A 15,902-nucleotide genomic window follows, 5' to 3' on the forward strand; every position below is an offset into this window, starting at 1 on the left:
TTATTATATAAAATAAGATAGAGTGGATATTGAATTACAATACATTATATTATTCTTTTATGTTATTTTAGAATATATTATCTTAGGCCCATTTATTTTTCCTCCTGGAGTACTAGAGGCTAAAACAATCATCTTCTTCCTCCAACTTTCATTTTCTTTGTCTCATTCTGTCATTACATTTTTTGAATGGGTGGGGATTTGGTTCAAACTGACCCTAAAGATCATGAAAATTTTAAGAGGATAGTGAGCTCTAGGATATTTTGGTGGAGGGAAATATCACCTTGTACATAGAGTCTATGTAGGGATTTGATCAATTCCTTTCTCTAGAATTTACAAAGTCCTAAAAAAGTTTTTGTTCATTGTCAGAGGTGTTAACTCTAGGTCTCCATGGAGATTATCAGTATTTCTATTTGTATAACTAATGATCGTGTGTAAATGGCTAAATAGATGAAATGGAACTACAAGGAAGTAATGAGGTGTTAGGGTTTCAAGCAGATCCGAAGAAAATATGAACTAACAATTATATGCAGATTTAAATACAAAAGATAAAGAAATAAAACAGGACACAGATAACATAGAGATTTAACATGGTTCACCCAGAATGGGTTACGTCCACCATACACAGTCGTCCAATCCTTCTTATTATCCAACAAAAATAGTACATCAACCTTACAATGCCTTAAGCATCCCAGCCGCTTATAACATGCATTTTTAGGGCAAAAAACAAAGTCGGCCTTTTTAGGGTTTTATTACAATGTCGATTTTCATCAACGAAAAAATGACAAAAAAAATTTTCTCGGGGGTTGCCGGCCTCGAACCCCCGCTTTTCTTGAGGGCTGCCGCCCCTGAACCCCTGCCCGGGGCCCAGCCTGGCCCCGGACCCTAGCAAGGATATGTGTTGAGTGTACAATACTTTGCTAATCAGTCACCACATTTCAACAATCTCCCACTTGGAGACTGATCAGGCTCCACACCAAACAATCTCCCACTTGGAGACTGAAACTACACGACACCACTGTACATGCAACATCCGTTGGATAAAACACTAGGACTTGACTGGTATAAATTCCACAATTATCAATCAAGAAGACCAATAGAAACTGATGAAGGAATCAGCTTCTCCTATGGAACTGCCTTTGTGAACATATCGGCAGGATTCTCACTTGTGTGAATCTTCTCAAGCCATAACTGACCCTCCTCCAAAATAGTCCGGATGAAGTGGTACCTGAGCTGAATGTGCTTTGTCCTTGAATGAAAAGCAGAGTTCTTTGCAAGATGAATGGCACTCTGGCTATCAGTATAAAATGGGCTATCCTCTTGTGTCTGATCCAATTCCTTCAGAAAACATTGCAACCAAATCTTCTCCTTGCTAGCTTCTGTAGCAGCAACATACTCAGCTTCAGTGGTTGAAAGTGCAACAACCTTTTGCAACCTAGAAATCCAGCTAACTGCAGTTCCCCCTATAGTAAAAACATACCCTGTAGTACTCCTCCGTGAATCAATACCACCCGCCAGATCAGAGTCAACAAATCCACTTAGAGTAGCATTAGATCTTTTGAAACATAATGCCTTCATAGTAGTTCCTTTCAAATACCGAAGAATCCATTTCATAGCATTCCAATGTTCCATACTTGGATTACTCATAAACCTGCTCACAACTCCCACTGCATGTGCAATATCTGGCCTTGTGCATAGCATTGCATACATCAGACTACCAATAGCTAATGAATATGGGATGTTAGACATTTTATTAACCTCTTCCTGTGCCTTTGGGCACATCTCCTTAGTCAATTTGAAATGACTAGCCAAAGGTGTACTAACTGTTTTTGCATCATGCATGTTAAATCTTTTCAACACCTTCTTTATATACTTACTTTGGGACAAATTCAAGGTTCTATTTTTCTTGTCCCATGTAATCCTCATACTGAGAATTTTCTTAGCTGCACCCAAATCCTTCATAGCAAATGCCCTGGCTAATTTCTGTTTAAGATCATTTATATGTTGCATGTTAGACCCAGCAACAAGCATGACATCAACATAAAGCAACAGGATAATATAACTGCCATTATCAAATCTCTTAAAATATACACAATGATCAGAATGACATCTATGATAACCGCGTTCAGCCATGAAACTATCAAATTTTAAATACCATTGTCGGGGTGCTTGCTTTAGGCCATACAGACTTTTCTTCAACCTGCACACCAAGTTCTCCTTTACTTTGACCTCATATCCCTGTGGTTGCAACATGTAAATTTTCTCCTCCAAATCTCCACGGAGAAAAGCTATTTTGACATCTAATTGTTCAAGATGTAAATCATCTGCAGCCACAAGACTAAGTACTGTTCTAATTGAAGTCATTTTTACAACTGGAGAAAATATTTCATCATAATCTATACCCTTTTTCTGTGCAAAACCTTTTACCACAAGTCTGGCCTTATATCTTTTCTGACCTCCTTCCTCCTCCTTCAGCCGATAAACCCATTTGTTAGGCAAGGCCCTTTTTTCTACAAGTAAAGGGACTAAGTCCCAAGTCTTATTTTTCATCAAGGAGTCCATCTCCTCTTTCATGCCTAGCTCCCACTGTTGTTTGGCATCTACCTGCATTGCTTCTTCATATTCTTCTGGTTCACCAGAATCTGTTAATAAAATAGAATACAAAGAAGGAGAAAATCTTTCAGGGGGTCTACTTGTCCTCGTAGAGCATCGAACACTTGCAGGAATTTGTGGGACAATCTGTTGTTGCTAAGCATCAGGTACCTGTGGCATTTCATTTTCAGGAATCTCATCCAACACCACATATTCTTGTTTGTCCTATTCATGCTTCTTTTCCCGCATCTGTTCTTTATACATAACCTTCTCATTGAATATAACATCTCTACTTCTAATTATTTTCTTATTTTCAAAATCCCATAATCAATAGCCATATTCATCTATCCCATATCCAATGAAGGTACATTTCTAAGATTTAGCATCAAGCTTGGTTCTATTTTCTTTATGAACATGGACAAAATCTTCGCAACCAAAAGTTTTTATAAAAGAATAATTTACCTTTTTACCAGTCCATGCCTCCTCTGGAATACCACCATCCAAAGGGGTTGAAGGTCCTTTATTTATCAAATAGATAGCAGTATGTACATCATCTGCCCAAAAATGTAAGGGCAATCCAGCATGCAATCTCATGCTCCTCGCACATTCCATGATGGTCCTATTCATTCTCTCTGACACACCATTTTCCTATGGAGTTCCTGGAACTATCTTCTACTTTCAAATCCCATTTAAGGAACAGTAATCTTCAAATGCTTTGCTGCAATACTCACCTCCATTATCCGATCTAAGACACTTCAACTTTTTTCCTGTCTCATTCTCAACCAAAGCTTTCCATTTCTTAAAAGTTTCAAAAACATTTGATTTTTGTTTTAGGAAATATACCCATGTTTTTCTGGTTGAGTCATCAATAAAAATAACATAATAACAAGAGCCACCAAGAGATGATACCTGAGCCAGTCTTCATACATCTGAATGTACAAGCTCTAACTTCTCACTCTTCTTCTCTTTCCCAACCTTGAGAAATCTGACTCTTTTCTGTTTACCATAAACATAGTTTTCATAGAACTCTAAATCAATCTTCTTTAGTCCTGGCAATAGATTTTTGGAGTGAAGGATTTTCATCCCTTTCTCACTAATGTGCCCATGCCTATGGTGCCACATTATCAAATCTGTTCTTGCAACATTTATTGTTGTTGTCCCTGCAGTAACTTTATGTACAACAGCTAAGGCAGAGTAAGTGTTACCAGTACACAGATATAATGTGCCTACCTTCACACCTTTAGCTACTACTAATGATCCTTTAGTGACCTTCCACATACTGTCTGAGAAGGTAACTATGCAATCTTCACTACCTAGTTGCCCTGTAGAAATTAAATTTCTTCTTAAATTAGGAACATGTCTTACCTCCTGCAGAAACTAGTCATTACCATTCTGCAACTTGATCTTTATCTTTCCTTTTCCAACAATTTGACAGGGCTCATCATCACCCAAATATACCTATCCAAAATCACCTTGAACATAATCTAGAAAATATTTTCTATGGGGTGTAGCATGAAATGAAGCCCCCGAATCTATTACCCAGGAATCATTAACATTATCCAAACATAAGATTAAAAAATCTTGTAAAGTATTACTTGCAATATTAACTTTCTTACTGTCATTTTCATTTTTGTCTCCTTCTTTGTTTTTTCAAGACCAACAGTCTTTCTTTAGATGACTAGGCTTTCCGCAGTACCAGCAATCTTTCTTTCCTCTAGATTGAGAGCATCCTTTCTTTTGACTTCCCTCGTGACTTCTCATTCCCAAGGCCTTTTCCTCTTTCCTTTGATCTTCCTCTATTCTCCACATTCAAAACACTACTCGATGATGTTGGAGTCTCACCTGTGCTTTTCCTTCGCATTTCCTCGCTTAGGATAACACCAACAATATCATCAAATACCAAAGTATTTTTACCAGAGACAGAGTTACTTACAGCCATAACCAAGCTATTCCAGCTTTCTGGCAAAGAACATAAAATCAAGAGAGCCCTAACCTCTTCTGTAAAGGTAATTTTTACCGAAGACAATTAACTGGTAATTGTATTAAATTCATTTAAGTGCTCTGCTATAGATCCTCCCTCACTCATTTTCAAATTAAACAAACACTGCATAAGAAATACCTTATTCGAAGTCGAGGGTTTCTCATATAGCTTAGCCAATGTTGCCATCAAATCTACAGTCATTTTTGCTTCTGTTATATTGAATGCTACAGACGACGCAAGGCACAATCGAATGGATCCAAGTGCCTTTCTATCTAAAATGTCCCACTCTTCATCTGATATTGTGGTCGGTTTCTTTGCCTTTCCTTCCAATGGCCGCCACAAATCCTTTTGATACAGGTAATCCTCCATCTGCATTTTCCATAACTGATAATTCTGGCTGTTAAACTTTTCAACCTTGAATTTGGAATCCTCCATTGCTCCCACTCAAATCTGAAAGTCCTGCCAACTTACAGAAAACCTCACTCTGATACCAATTGTCAGGGTTTCAAGCAGATCCGAAGCAAATATGAACTAACAATTATATGCAGATTTAAATACAAAAGATAAAGAAATAAAATAGGACATAGATAACACAGAGATTTAACGTGGTTCACCTAAAATGGGTTACGTCCACCATACACAGCCGTCCAATCTTTCTTATTATCCAGGAAAAAAAGTACATCAACCTTCCAATGCCTTAAGCATTCCAGACGCTTATAACATGCATTTTTAGGGCAACAAACAAAGTCGGCCTTTTTAGGGTTTTATTACAATGTTGGTTTTCATCAACGAAAAAATGCCAAATTTTTTTTTCTCGAGAGCTATCGCCCCCAAACCCCTACTTTTCTTGGGGGCTGCTGCCCCCGAACCCTTGCTCGGGGCCTAGCCCGCCCCAACCCCAGCAAGGATATGTGTTGAGTGTACAGTACTTTGCTGATCAGTCGCCACATTTCAATAATCTCCCACTTGGAGACTGATCAGGCTCCACACCAAACATAAGGACCTTCCTAGGAGCAGGGGAGAATGTTAACAACATCCAAAATGGCTACAATTGTAAAACCTGTCAGGCATCTCAATAAGAGTGGTCAAAGTTCTCATGAAGTATGATACTTTGAAAGGATATTATAAAACATTTCATTCCTATGATGAACCACTTCAAAAGTCACATTAACCTAAATTTTGATTTTTGGATTTTTACTTCCATCAAGGAGTCCATATCTGAAGTTCTTGCATCTAGGAAATCACCCTCCACTAGCTTTTGAATCTCCGCCTCTTCAAGCATAACCTAGATCTCACCCCTACATTTATTTTGAAGCCTAAATTCACTCACTTCTCCATCATGTTGCAACATGTAAACCTGAATTTTGCACCTCAGGTGCAAACTCTTCATTAATAACATTGGTCCCTTCTACTAAGAGTACCTAGAATATTTCTCCCTAGGCCTCTAATTCCTTTAATACCTTGAAATTTGTAGTTGACATGTCCCTCTAGAAGTCAAAAAATAAAAAAAAATAAGATTCTTTATGCATCTAGATGTCTCTTTTGTCCCAAACATGGATCCTGGGTTTGATTCTTTTTCAAGTTTCAAAACATGCTTTATCTACAAATTAAATTCTTCTGTTCCTCCTCCTTTGTGTAACCTTCCTCATTTATTTATTATAGTTAGTTTCTTAGAGCAGGAAGAGGTGCATATATTGAGGACAACCCAATCCTAGTGTATCTTATGCATCAAATTATAACAATAAATATTGGAGACATGTATTGCACTCAACCTCCACATGGAGATCTCTAAGTTGAGGATGGACCAACTCCATGAGCCCAAAAAAAAAATCAAAATTTAGAGATTGTGGTGTTTGAAAATTCCCAATATTGACAAGGGGAATTCCTCTATGAACAGGCATGGAAAGAGACTATGAAAATGATTGAAAGTTTTTAAAATTGGACAAATATTATGTAAGATATTTATTACAGTAAAAAGGAAGTGGGGGAAATTAATAATAACTAGAGGCATGTGGAGTTTTCAAATTTAAAGAAGAATCAACAAGTGTTGATGCATAACATCTAGGAGATTCAAGTTCTTTAGTACAAGTTGACGAGAAGGAAGGAGAAACGATTGATAAGGGAAGTGGTGCTCTTGACTGGCGACCTCTTATAGAAGGAGAATAAAAGTTAAAAACATATATTATACTCCCAACTCTCTTGATTAGGTGTAAGCTATTGTTGGTTTCTAAGCTCTAGTCAATAGTGTGTCCTTTGAAGATTGTCTTAAGGTTATCTAGAAAGAATGATGGGCTATTAAGAGCCTGAAGTCTTTAACAATTGTTAGGAATTTGCTAACTGTTTACTATTTTTTTGCATTTTTTCATTAGATAGTTATGAAGGCTCTTCATATTTTGGCATTTTTCGTAATCTCACATCTTGTATAACTCATTCCTCTTGTGATAACCACAAAATTGCAGTGGGTTTGGGCCCTTTTTGTGCTTAACTAATAAAAATAATACTATTATTTATTTATATTTTATCAAATAAGTGTTGTCTAAGAGTACATATCCTTTTTTATCACTTAAAAAAGATTACAAAATTTGGTGCATGATGAACATATTTCCCTCAATGTACTTATACATCTCCTCTCTAGTTGGGGATGTAAAAATAGATCACCATTCCTGCAAACAAATCTACAAAACTGACTTAAAGACCCAACCTCACTACTCTTTTTATATAACAACATTTAAAAAATATATATATTTCTTACTCACAATAGTGCTTTCTCAAATATCCCTCACCACCACTTCACTCTCAAACAAGACTAGCTAGTCCCTACATATACTCTCCCAAGTGAGACACCCCATAATCTCTACCACATTCGCAAAGAATCTCAAATAAAATTGACCATCATAGATATTTCCAAAGAAGATATTCCCACTACCTTAGAAATATCCTCCATGGTCTCCCTCTCCTATATTTTCTTGAACAAGTGTTGGATTTCGTCCTCTACTAACTCATCTTGGTATCAACAATTAATCCTTAACACACATTTGATGGTGCTTCTCAACCATTGAAGCATGCAAATAAAGGGAGCAATACCCCATTTAACAATAGCTTGGCTAAAAGAAGAGACCAAAAAAAAATTGATTTATTTATATACTATATAATATTTTATTATTTAATTTATGTAATTTAATATTAAATAAATATTTTATTATTTTTTCTATATATTATAATATATCAATATATAAATTACTTGTTTATAAATATGATATAAGATAGAATAAAATGGCATCATTAGAAAATTTAATTTTAAAATTATGATAAATCTTAGTGTTTCTCATTGCTCCTAGGTCTACTTAATCTCATTCATTTCTAGTTGGATGGCAGAGGGATTTCCCTGATTATATTTAATCACCAAATAAGTAGAAGAAAATGAAGTGAAAAAGATCCAGTGCCATGATATCTCAAGAGGCAAAGGTAGACTTAGTTTAATGAGGTAGCTAATGTATTATTACTACTACAAGGAATATAGTTCTATAGAGAGAATGATGTTTCAAAACTTTAAATGAAAAAAGAAAATTTAATTATGTACAAGAATATATAATTGTCAATAAGCAACATATATTCTGAAATGGCAAAGCGTGTGCATGAAGGCAGAGGAGGGTTGAGGGTTTTGCAAGGAGATAAAGAATATGGGCATGATGGTGAATCGAATGAAGACAATGATTGGCATCCTTCTATGGAGGTATTTTCTTCCATTGGTACTACATCCTTGTTTATGGAGAGGAATGTGGATTTGGTTGTGGAAATTAATGGTTATTTCCCTAGCTCATCGGGAATGACAGATGCAGTTCTTTGTGATGGGGGATTGTTTGGCCTTCTTTTGTCCTATCATTGGGCGAACTTTTGGAGGCTATCGATCTTGTTCCTTTGACTTTCTTGATGGGTATTGTGGAGTTTGTGTTCTCTGACTTGGCCTCTGCTTTGGAGTGGATGTTGGTTTGAGCTATAAGTGGCCCCGAATATCTATGGGGGTTTACTTGCTTGGGTTTTTTGTGATGGTATGATGAAAGAATAAGGATCCGATCAACTACTAAGAGGGGGCCTGAATCAGTAGATAAAAAAACTGATAACAACTTTCACCAATCTCAGAATCGACCTCTCAAAGTAAACTTAGAACTAACAAGCTAAACCACTAAACTATAAATACAATATTATTGAAGACTAAATTGTCAAGTTAAACCGTTTGTTTGTTACAAAAGATTAACAGTAAACAACTTGAAACTCATAACCATCCAAATACTTTTACTAACATAAGTAAAACTTCATTTCATATTGCTGTCAGTTATCATGACTTAACAAAGTGGATTAAGTAGTTAAGAATATCAACCATAGAAAACATAACCACAAAAACATTCACCACTTGATACAATATTTTGATGTGGAAACCCAGATGGGAAAAACCACGGTGAGATGAGACTCATAAGATAACTATTTGAACTGTTCTGAAGTTCACCCTATTAGGAGCCAAGCCTGTTAAAGCTTTACAAAAAGTCTTGTTAAGAACAAATCCTGTTAGGGACCACCTAGTTAATGGATTGACTATAATGCCTTGTTAGAAGCAATACACTATGAAAAGTACCCGCGGTAGAGTATTTGAAATCCAAGCTAAAGGAACACCTGGTTAGAGGATTTAAATAACACCAAGCTTTTTAGAGCTTACCCGGTTAGGGGATTTCAAAAACTCTTGTAATTGTTAGAAAGAATAGGAGTTTTCTGATTTGTTTGAATAGAACTACACTTGCTTGTTTAGGTCCTTTCCATGCTCCTATCCACCTTTACTCAAACTGCAGATACATCATCCGGTTTGGCAACCACACACTCAACTGAAACTTTACCATCTCTAAAAAAAAACAACTCATCGACCTTATAAGAAAATCTTTAGGTCGGTAACACAATAAAAACCTAATTCTCTCATAGAGATTACAAATAGGTATGTTCAAGTATGACCATTGGATTACATAACAATTTGTGCACATCATTCAAGAAATCCTCGATCGGTCCTTGATCACCACTCCATCAAACTCAGTAGCTCATCACGCACTTTGCATTACATGAATTATACTTACTCATTCCCTCGATAAAAACCATTATCCCAACGTGCCAAAAACACTTCGAAACTCTTTTCATACAATAAGCATGTGTATCATAATCATTACCGCTCATCATTAGATCTTAAACCAATACACCCAATTCACCAAACTTAATTAGTTAGGGTTTACCAGTTCAACTCTCTAATACTTAGCAATACCAGTTCACTCCACAAACTTACCTACATGTTACAATTCCCTTCAGTAGCTCTTCCTACCAGTTACAAAACAACATTACAAAAATATCATTACTGGTTAATTGACATCAATGAGAACATAACATTTCATTAATGCAATCTTCATGCAAATGCCAACTGTATACGGTGAAAATGGATAACAATAATATCGAAAGGCTAAATGAATTCAACCACAAAACTCTAGCCTAACAACAACAAAGATCCACCATAACATATGAAGATTACCTAAGACAATGTAAATCAAATGAAATCACAAAGATTATACCATCACATGTCCAATAGGGTTTGAATCTCCATTCTTCCTATCTCCATTGATCTTGCTTGATATATTTGCTCTCAGATTTTATGTGTGCATAAGAGCTCAACAAAGAAGGGAAATGTGGTTGCAAGTAGGCTTCATCGCATATGAAAGTTCAAAAAGAATAATGTAGTCGAGTTGTAAGTGGGGCTCGATAAGGAAGGAAGCATCTCCTTATATAGAAGACACTATATGAAATGGAGGGATAAGATTGAGAGGTGTAAAAGATAAATGGTCGGCTATGATTAGAGGGTAGGTAGAGAAAATAATAAAATAATGAGAGGGTAGGTAGTGTAGGAATTAAGAGATGAATGACATGTGTCATAAGTAGAAAAGGTTAATGAATTAATTAAATAAATAAAGATTTATTTAATTAATAGAAGAAGTGTGATAATTAAATAAATAAGATATTTATTTAATTTAGGAAAAGGGTAATTTAAATAAATAAATGTATTTATTTAAATGAGAAATAAGGCTAGAAGAGGATAAATGAATTAATTAAATAAATAAGGATTTATTTAATTAATAGAAGAATTAGGCTAAAATAATTAAATAAATAAAATATTTATTTAATTAGACATGACAATTTCAGGTGTCTACACCAACAATCTCCTCCTTTGGAATTGATGGCAATACAATTATCAATACCATTGATTGTTGTGATTGTTTCAAAGAAGATAAGATGAACTGATACAAAGTTGCCCTAGGATGGGAATGATATGCCCCCTCAAGAGATTAGATGAAAAATGTATGGAAAGATCGCAGATAATCTCTCAATAAGAATGGATTGATCAGATAAAGTGACAGAGTCACGAGATAAAGAAGACCGACTTAGGAAATGAGGGCTAGGGCTAGGGCTAGGGCAGTCTATAAAATAGTCCACGAGGGGAAAACATCCTCATTGTCATCCACACATCAAGAGATCAAAGTACAAAGCGAAATAGAGCAGCAACAGTCAACAGCGATGGCATTGGTGCACAGATTTGATCACGTTCGTCGATTTCAGAAACCAGCCGACGCAGGAGAGCTGGTAAGTACCACAAAACCTCCTTGTACTTTGTTGCAATAAATATTGTCATTAATGCATGTTAGGTAGCACATTTAATGCATTTTTGGATAATGTCAAAAAATGTCAAAAATGTGTAGGCGCGTCTGCGTTGGTGCCAGGCGCGTCTGTACCCAAAAGGTGTCTGCATTAGATGCGAGCACGTCTACGCTGGACAGGCACATTTGCATCATGAAGACATGTCTGTGTAGGATAGGTGCATCTGTGCAAGACAGAGGCACGTTTGTGTGCTTCAGGCACGTCTGTGAAAAGAAGGCGCATTTATGCAGTCTGTAAGCGCGTTTATGTCATTAAAGCGCATTTGTGTCTTCAAGGTTTAATCGGTAGTTCTGTGATGAAAATACATTGTCGATTGGATAAGCTGCTGAGAGGATACACTCAAGCAATTTCTCTAGGGAAGACTAGGATAGCAAATAGGGCTAGGATTGACAATTCTGTGATAGAACATACATTGCCAATTAGGAAACTACTCAAGAGGATACACTCAAGTATAGCCCTAGGATAGGATAGATTGAGGCACTTTGTGATGAACAGTGAGTACAAAGACATAGTACATTGTGATGAATAATGAGTACCAATAGGAGCAGCACTTTGTGATGAATAGTGAGTGCAAATATGAGCAGCACTTTGTGATGAATGGTGAGTGCAAAAACGTAGTACTTTGTGATGAACAGGGAGTACCACTGGGATAAATAGCAACACTTTGTGATGAACAGTGAGTGTCACTAGAATAGAAGCAACACTTTGTGATGAACAATGAGTGTCACTAGGATAATAAGCAACATTTTGTGATTAACAGTGAATGCCACTTTAACTAACACAGTTGATTTGCTTGACTACAGGTACCTATACTGGAGTCACGGGGGAGATTCCCATCGACTCAAAGGTTACGACCAAAGTTGACATTTGAGGATAGGGCTTCCATTAAGGTTATGGGTCTTAGATTCATTATGTATATGCCTGAGTTTCGGGCGAACATGGGTTTGCTGACTGCATTGGCTGAGAGATGGCATTCAGAGACATGCACTTTTTATTTGCCTATGGGTGAGATGAAATTCACCTTCGAGGATGTATACAGGATATTGAGGATATCGATTGATGGGGCGTTGATACCTTATGATTGAGACGGAGATAGGGACGCCCTGAGATGAGTGTTCTAGGATCCGGGACTAGAGATGAGGGCAGGACACATGGCATGGGACACTATGATAGTGACAGGACTGGCGCTACTAAAAGTGCTGGGAGGAGTGATCAGTGGATTCCTGTGTCCAGATCAGGCGACACAAGGGTTGGTTGTGGGTTGGGGGGGCACCTTGGAAACACTGGTTACACAGCATACCGGATATGCTTGGGGACCGTGCATGCTAGCACACTTATACTATGAGTTGCATCAATTTGATTACCATGGATCCGTAGGATTGTGTTATGGAGTTACGTTGCTACAGGTGTGGGCATATGAGCACCTACCAGTTACCCAACCGGTACATTTCAGGGGCAGGGGTCATGGATGCAGTTTTGTTCATCTATACGATATGATTACATCATAGCCTCGGATTGGTAGGTTGGAGCATTGGCGTCGAGTCTTGGATGAGATCGACACTATGATATGGAGGCCGTATCGAGAATGCGAGCAGTGGGAAGATGATGTAGTGGAGCTACCTTATACCTTCAGGAGTAGATATCTAATTGGACGAATGCCCTATGTATTGGAGAGGCAGCTGGTAGACTGGGTATGTAGGCAGTTTGGCAGGATTCAACGGATGCCATGACGTTCTGGTATGTATGCGTGGACAGTGCATGACCAGGAACACTTTGGGCCACTGTTGTCATATGATCAGGCTGTGATGCAGCTAGTAGAGATGATTCCCTCGCCATGGGATATGTGGCCAGAGATTGAGGATGCAGGTATGGATGCAGAGTACACTGCATATTGGGTTGAGCATCCATTCCCATGCTTGACAGATCTAGGAGAGCTAATTGATGGGGATGGTGGCGGGGATGAGGATGATGATGGAGATGGTGGGGGTAGAGGCCGACGTAGGAGGTGAGGTGTAGTAGGAGATAGGAGAGTGGCTCTATGGAGGGAGGGTGGAGAAGAGAGATAGGCTTGGGTGGTAAGGGGTCGAGGTGGTTTGCCAGTACAGGTGCAGGGACAGAGGCAGGTACAAGTACAGGTAGAGGCACAAAGACAACCACCAGTACAGGGGGAGCCACAGGTAGAGGGGGTTGATGAGGAGGAGGATGAGATACTAGAGCTGAGGGAGATCTGCCAGGGACAAGCAGATGAGATCCAGGAGCTGGAGAGGGAGAGGGACCAACTCAAGAGGTAGCTCAGGCACACTGAGCAGGAGAGAGATCAGGCCATCCAGCGTTACACGGAGTCTAAGATAGCACTGAGAGCTGGGAGGTAGGCGGTAGATGACATAGGGGCTGGATATGCCTATGTTTTGAGGACAGGGGAGGAGATCAGTTTTTGGTGGGATCTATATTATGGGGCAGTGCAACCCGATCAGCGAGCTAGGAGCTTTTGGAGATCATCACGGACTACGATGACCACTGGAGGGAGTTAGAGGAGACAGGCATCCAATGGTGGGGTTATGGGTCCTCCACCACCACTGGATAGAGAGGGTAGGAGAGATTTTCCTGGGATGGGTACTTCCAGGGCTCAGATTCCATCAAGGCCGGGTAGCTCCGAGGGAGGGAGTTCATCATAGCCTCAGAGGGCTCCCTATGTATCAGTTTTGTACTATGATGTAGTATGATGTAGACACCTTCGGGTGATTATAGCTGTATGATTTTGACATCATTGTATCATGACACTTTATGATTATATATATATGAGATGATTCATCGTTGTGGCAGCTATATGCATGTGTACCTATATGATGAGATGTTTCATGATGTATGTTTCTATGTGATGGTTATGAAAGGGATGCAAATAATTATGTAATGAAATGCAATATTTTTTATTTTTTATGTTTTTAATATGTTATGCAGGATGAAAATATAAAATGTGCTAATATGTGTTGTGTGCAGGATGTGATGCAATTGTGATATCTATATGTATGTATGAAATGTTAACATGTGATAATGTAGGTGCAAACTACATGAAATGCAAATGTTTTTGGCCTATCATTATACTCAGTTATGTTATAGCAGGCTACACGGACTCAAGAAGGACAATGGAGGTCAATCAAGAAAGGGGCATGGAAGATAGAAGATATGAAAGTGAAAAGAGCTTCTTGTGCATTATCATCATTGAGCTTTGTTATGGCAAGTAGGTTATGACAATTCTAGGCATATGTTCGACCCAAAAAGTCATTGTACCCGTTTGCATGGAGATAAGACAGTTACAAACAAGGAATGCCCTAGTTCATACTAGACTCTCAGTGTCCTCATATCCTTGGACAAGTCATAGCATTACTTAGAGACAATCCACATATAGGAAAGAAAAATAGGTGACGATACCCCACCCTCGCCTTTCTAGTCAAAGACATCCTGGAGATAGAATCTCTAGTCAAAGACATCCCGGAAAAGATAAAAGACATGTCACCAAAAGATAAAATCTAAAGAAAACCAGGACTCAACACCAAAATTCACTATAGTCCTCAAGTTTAGTGTCTCTTGTCACTTGTATAAGTCTTATTTGATTGTGGTCACATTGTTTACTTTCACAAAAAGGATAGATAGCACTGAACCATAATGTTGTCTGAGTCTGTTGAAAGATTTGATTTGTTGAAGCCCATTGTTGTTGTTGTGTCTCATCTAAAAATGACTGAATCTATGCAACTGATACTGTATTGTGGAGAAGATGAAACTTTATTGCGGATTGGAGATGCAGATGTTGCTTTATTGCGGATTGTGTGCGTATAGACTGAAGAAAACTAGAAGAAACTGTACTCCTCAAAAAATGTGATGTTCTTAGTTCCACACCCATTACTAGACGTAGGATTTGCCTTAGTCACAGATAGGAGCTGATTTATTATGAATGGCTAACCAATCTTGGGTAGATCAATAACAAGCCATGATGGGAATGGGTAAGTTTATTATGAATGGATAGGATGTGAGTGTGTGCAAAGTGAAACGATGAAATGGAATCCTGAAGGAGGGAGAAATGTCTCTACATGTGGCACCGATGACCTAGTTTTCACCATGGTACTTGCCCAGGGAGCCACCGAAGTGGTTTTCACCATTGGACGAAATATTTTTTTCTTTTTTGTTTTTGTGTCACAAGGCACCTGTTTGCTAGGTTTTCACCAAGTAACGATTTTTTTATTTTATGATTTTTTTTGTATTTTTGAATTTTTTGATTTTTTTTTTTCTAATTTTTATGATTTTTTTGTATTTTTGATTTTTTTTTTAATTTTTAAATTAGGATACTCTGAAGAGCTATGTGTAAAACCTGTGAAGGTGCATGTTGTTGATAGCATCCTCCAAAGGTTCACCCTCTGTGGTTGAAAGTTGATATGTATCAGATCCATAGACTATCGTGATGATGTAAGGACCAAGCCAATTTGGTTAAAATTTGCCCTTCTTCTCTTTGTCTTGCTGATTTTTAGGATGTTCTCTGAGAATTAAGTCACCCACCTCAAATGTGTGAGGCTTGACTTTATGATTGTAACTGCATTGTTCC

Source organism: Cryptomeria japonica, chromosome 7 (genome assembly GCF_030272615.1).
Source record: "Cryptomeria japonica chromosome 7, Sugi_1.0, whole genome shotgun sequence".
Classification (NCBI taxonomy): domain Eukaryota; kingdom Viridiplantae; phylum Streptophyta; class Pinopsida; order Cupressales; family Cupressaceae; genus Cryptomeria; species Cryptomeria japonica.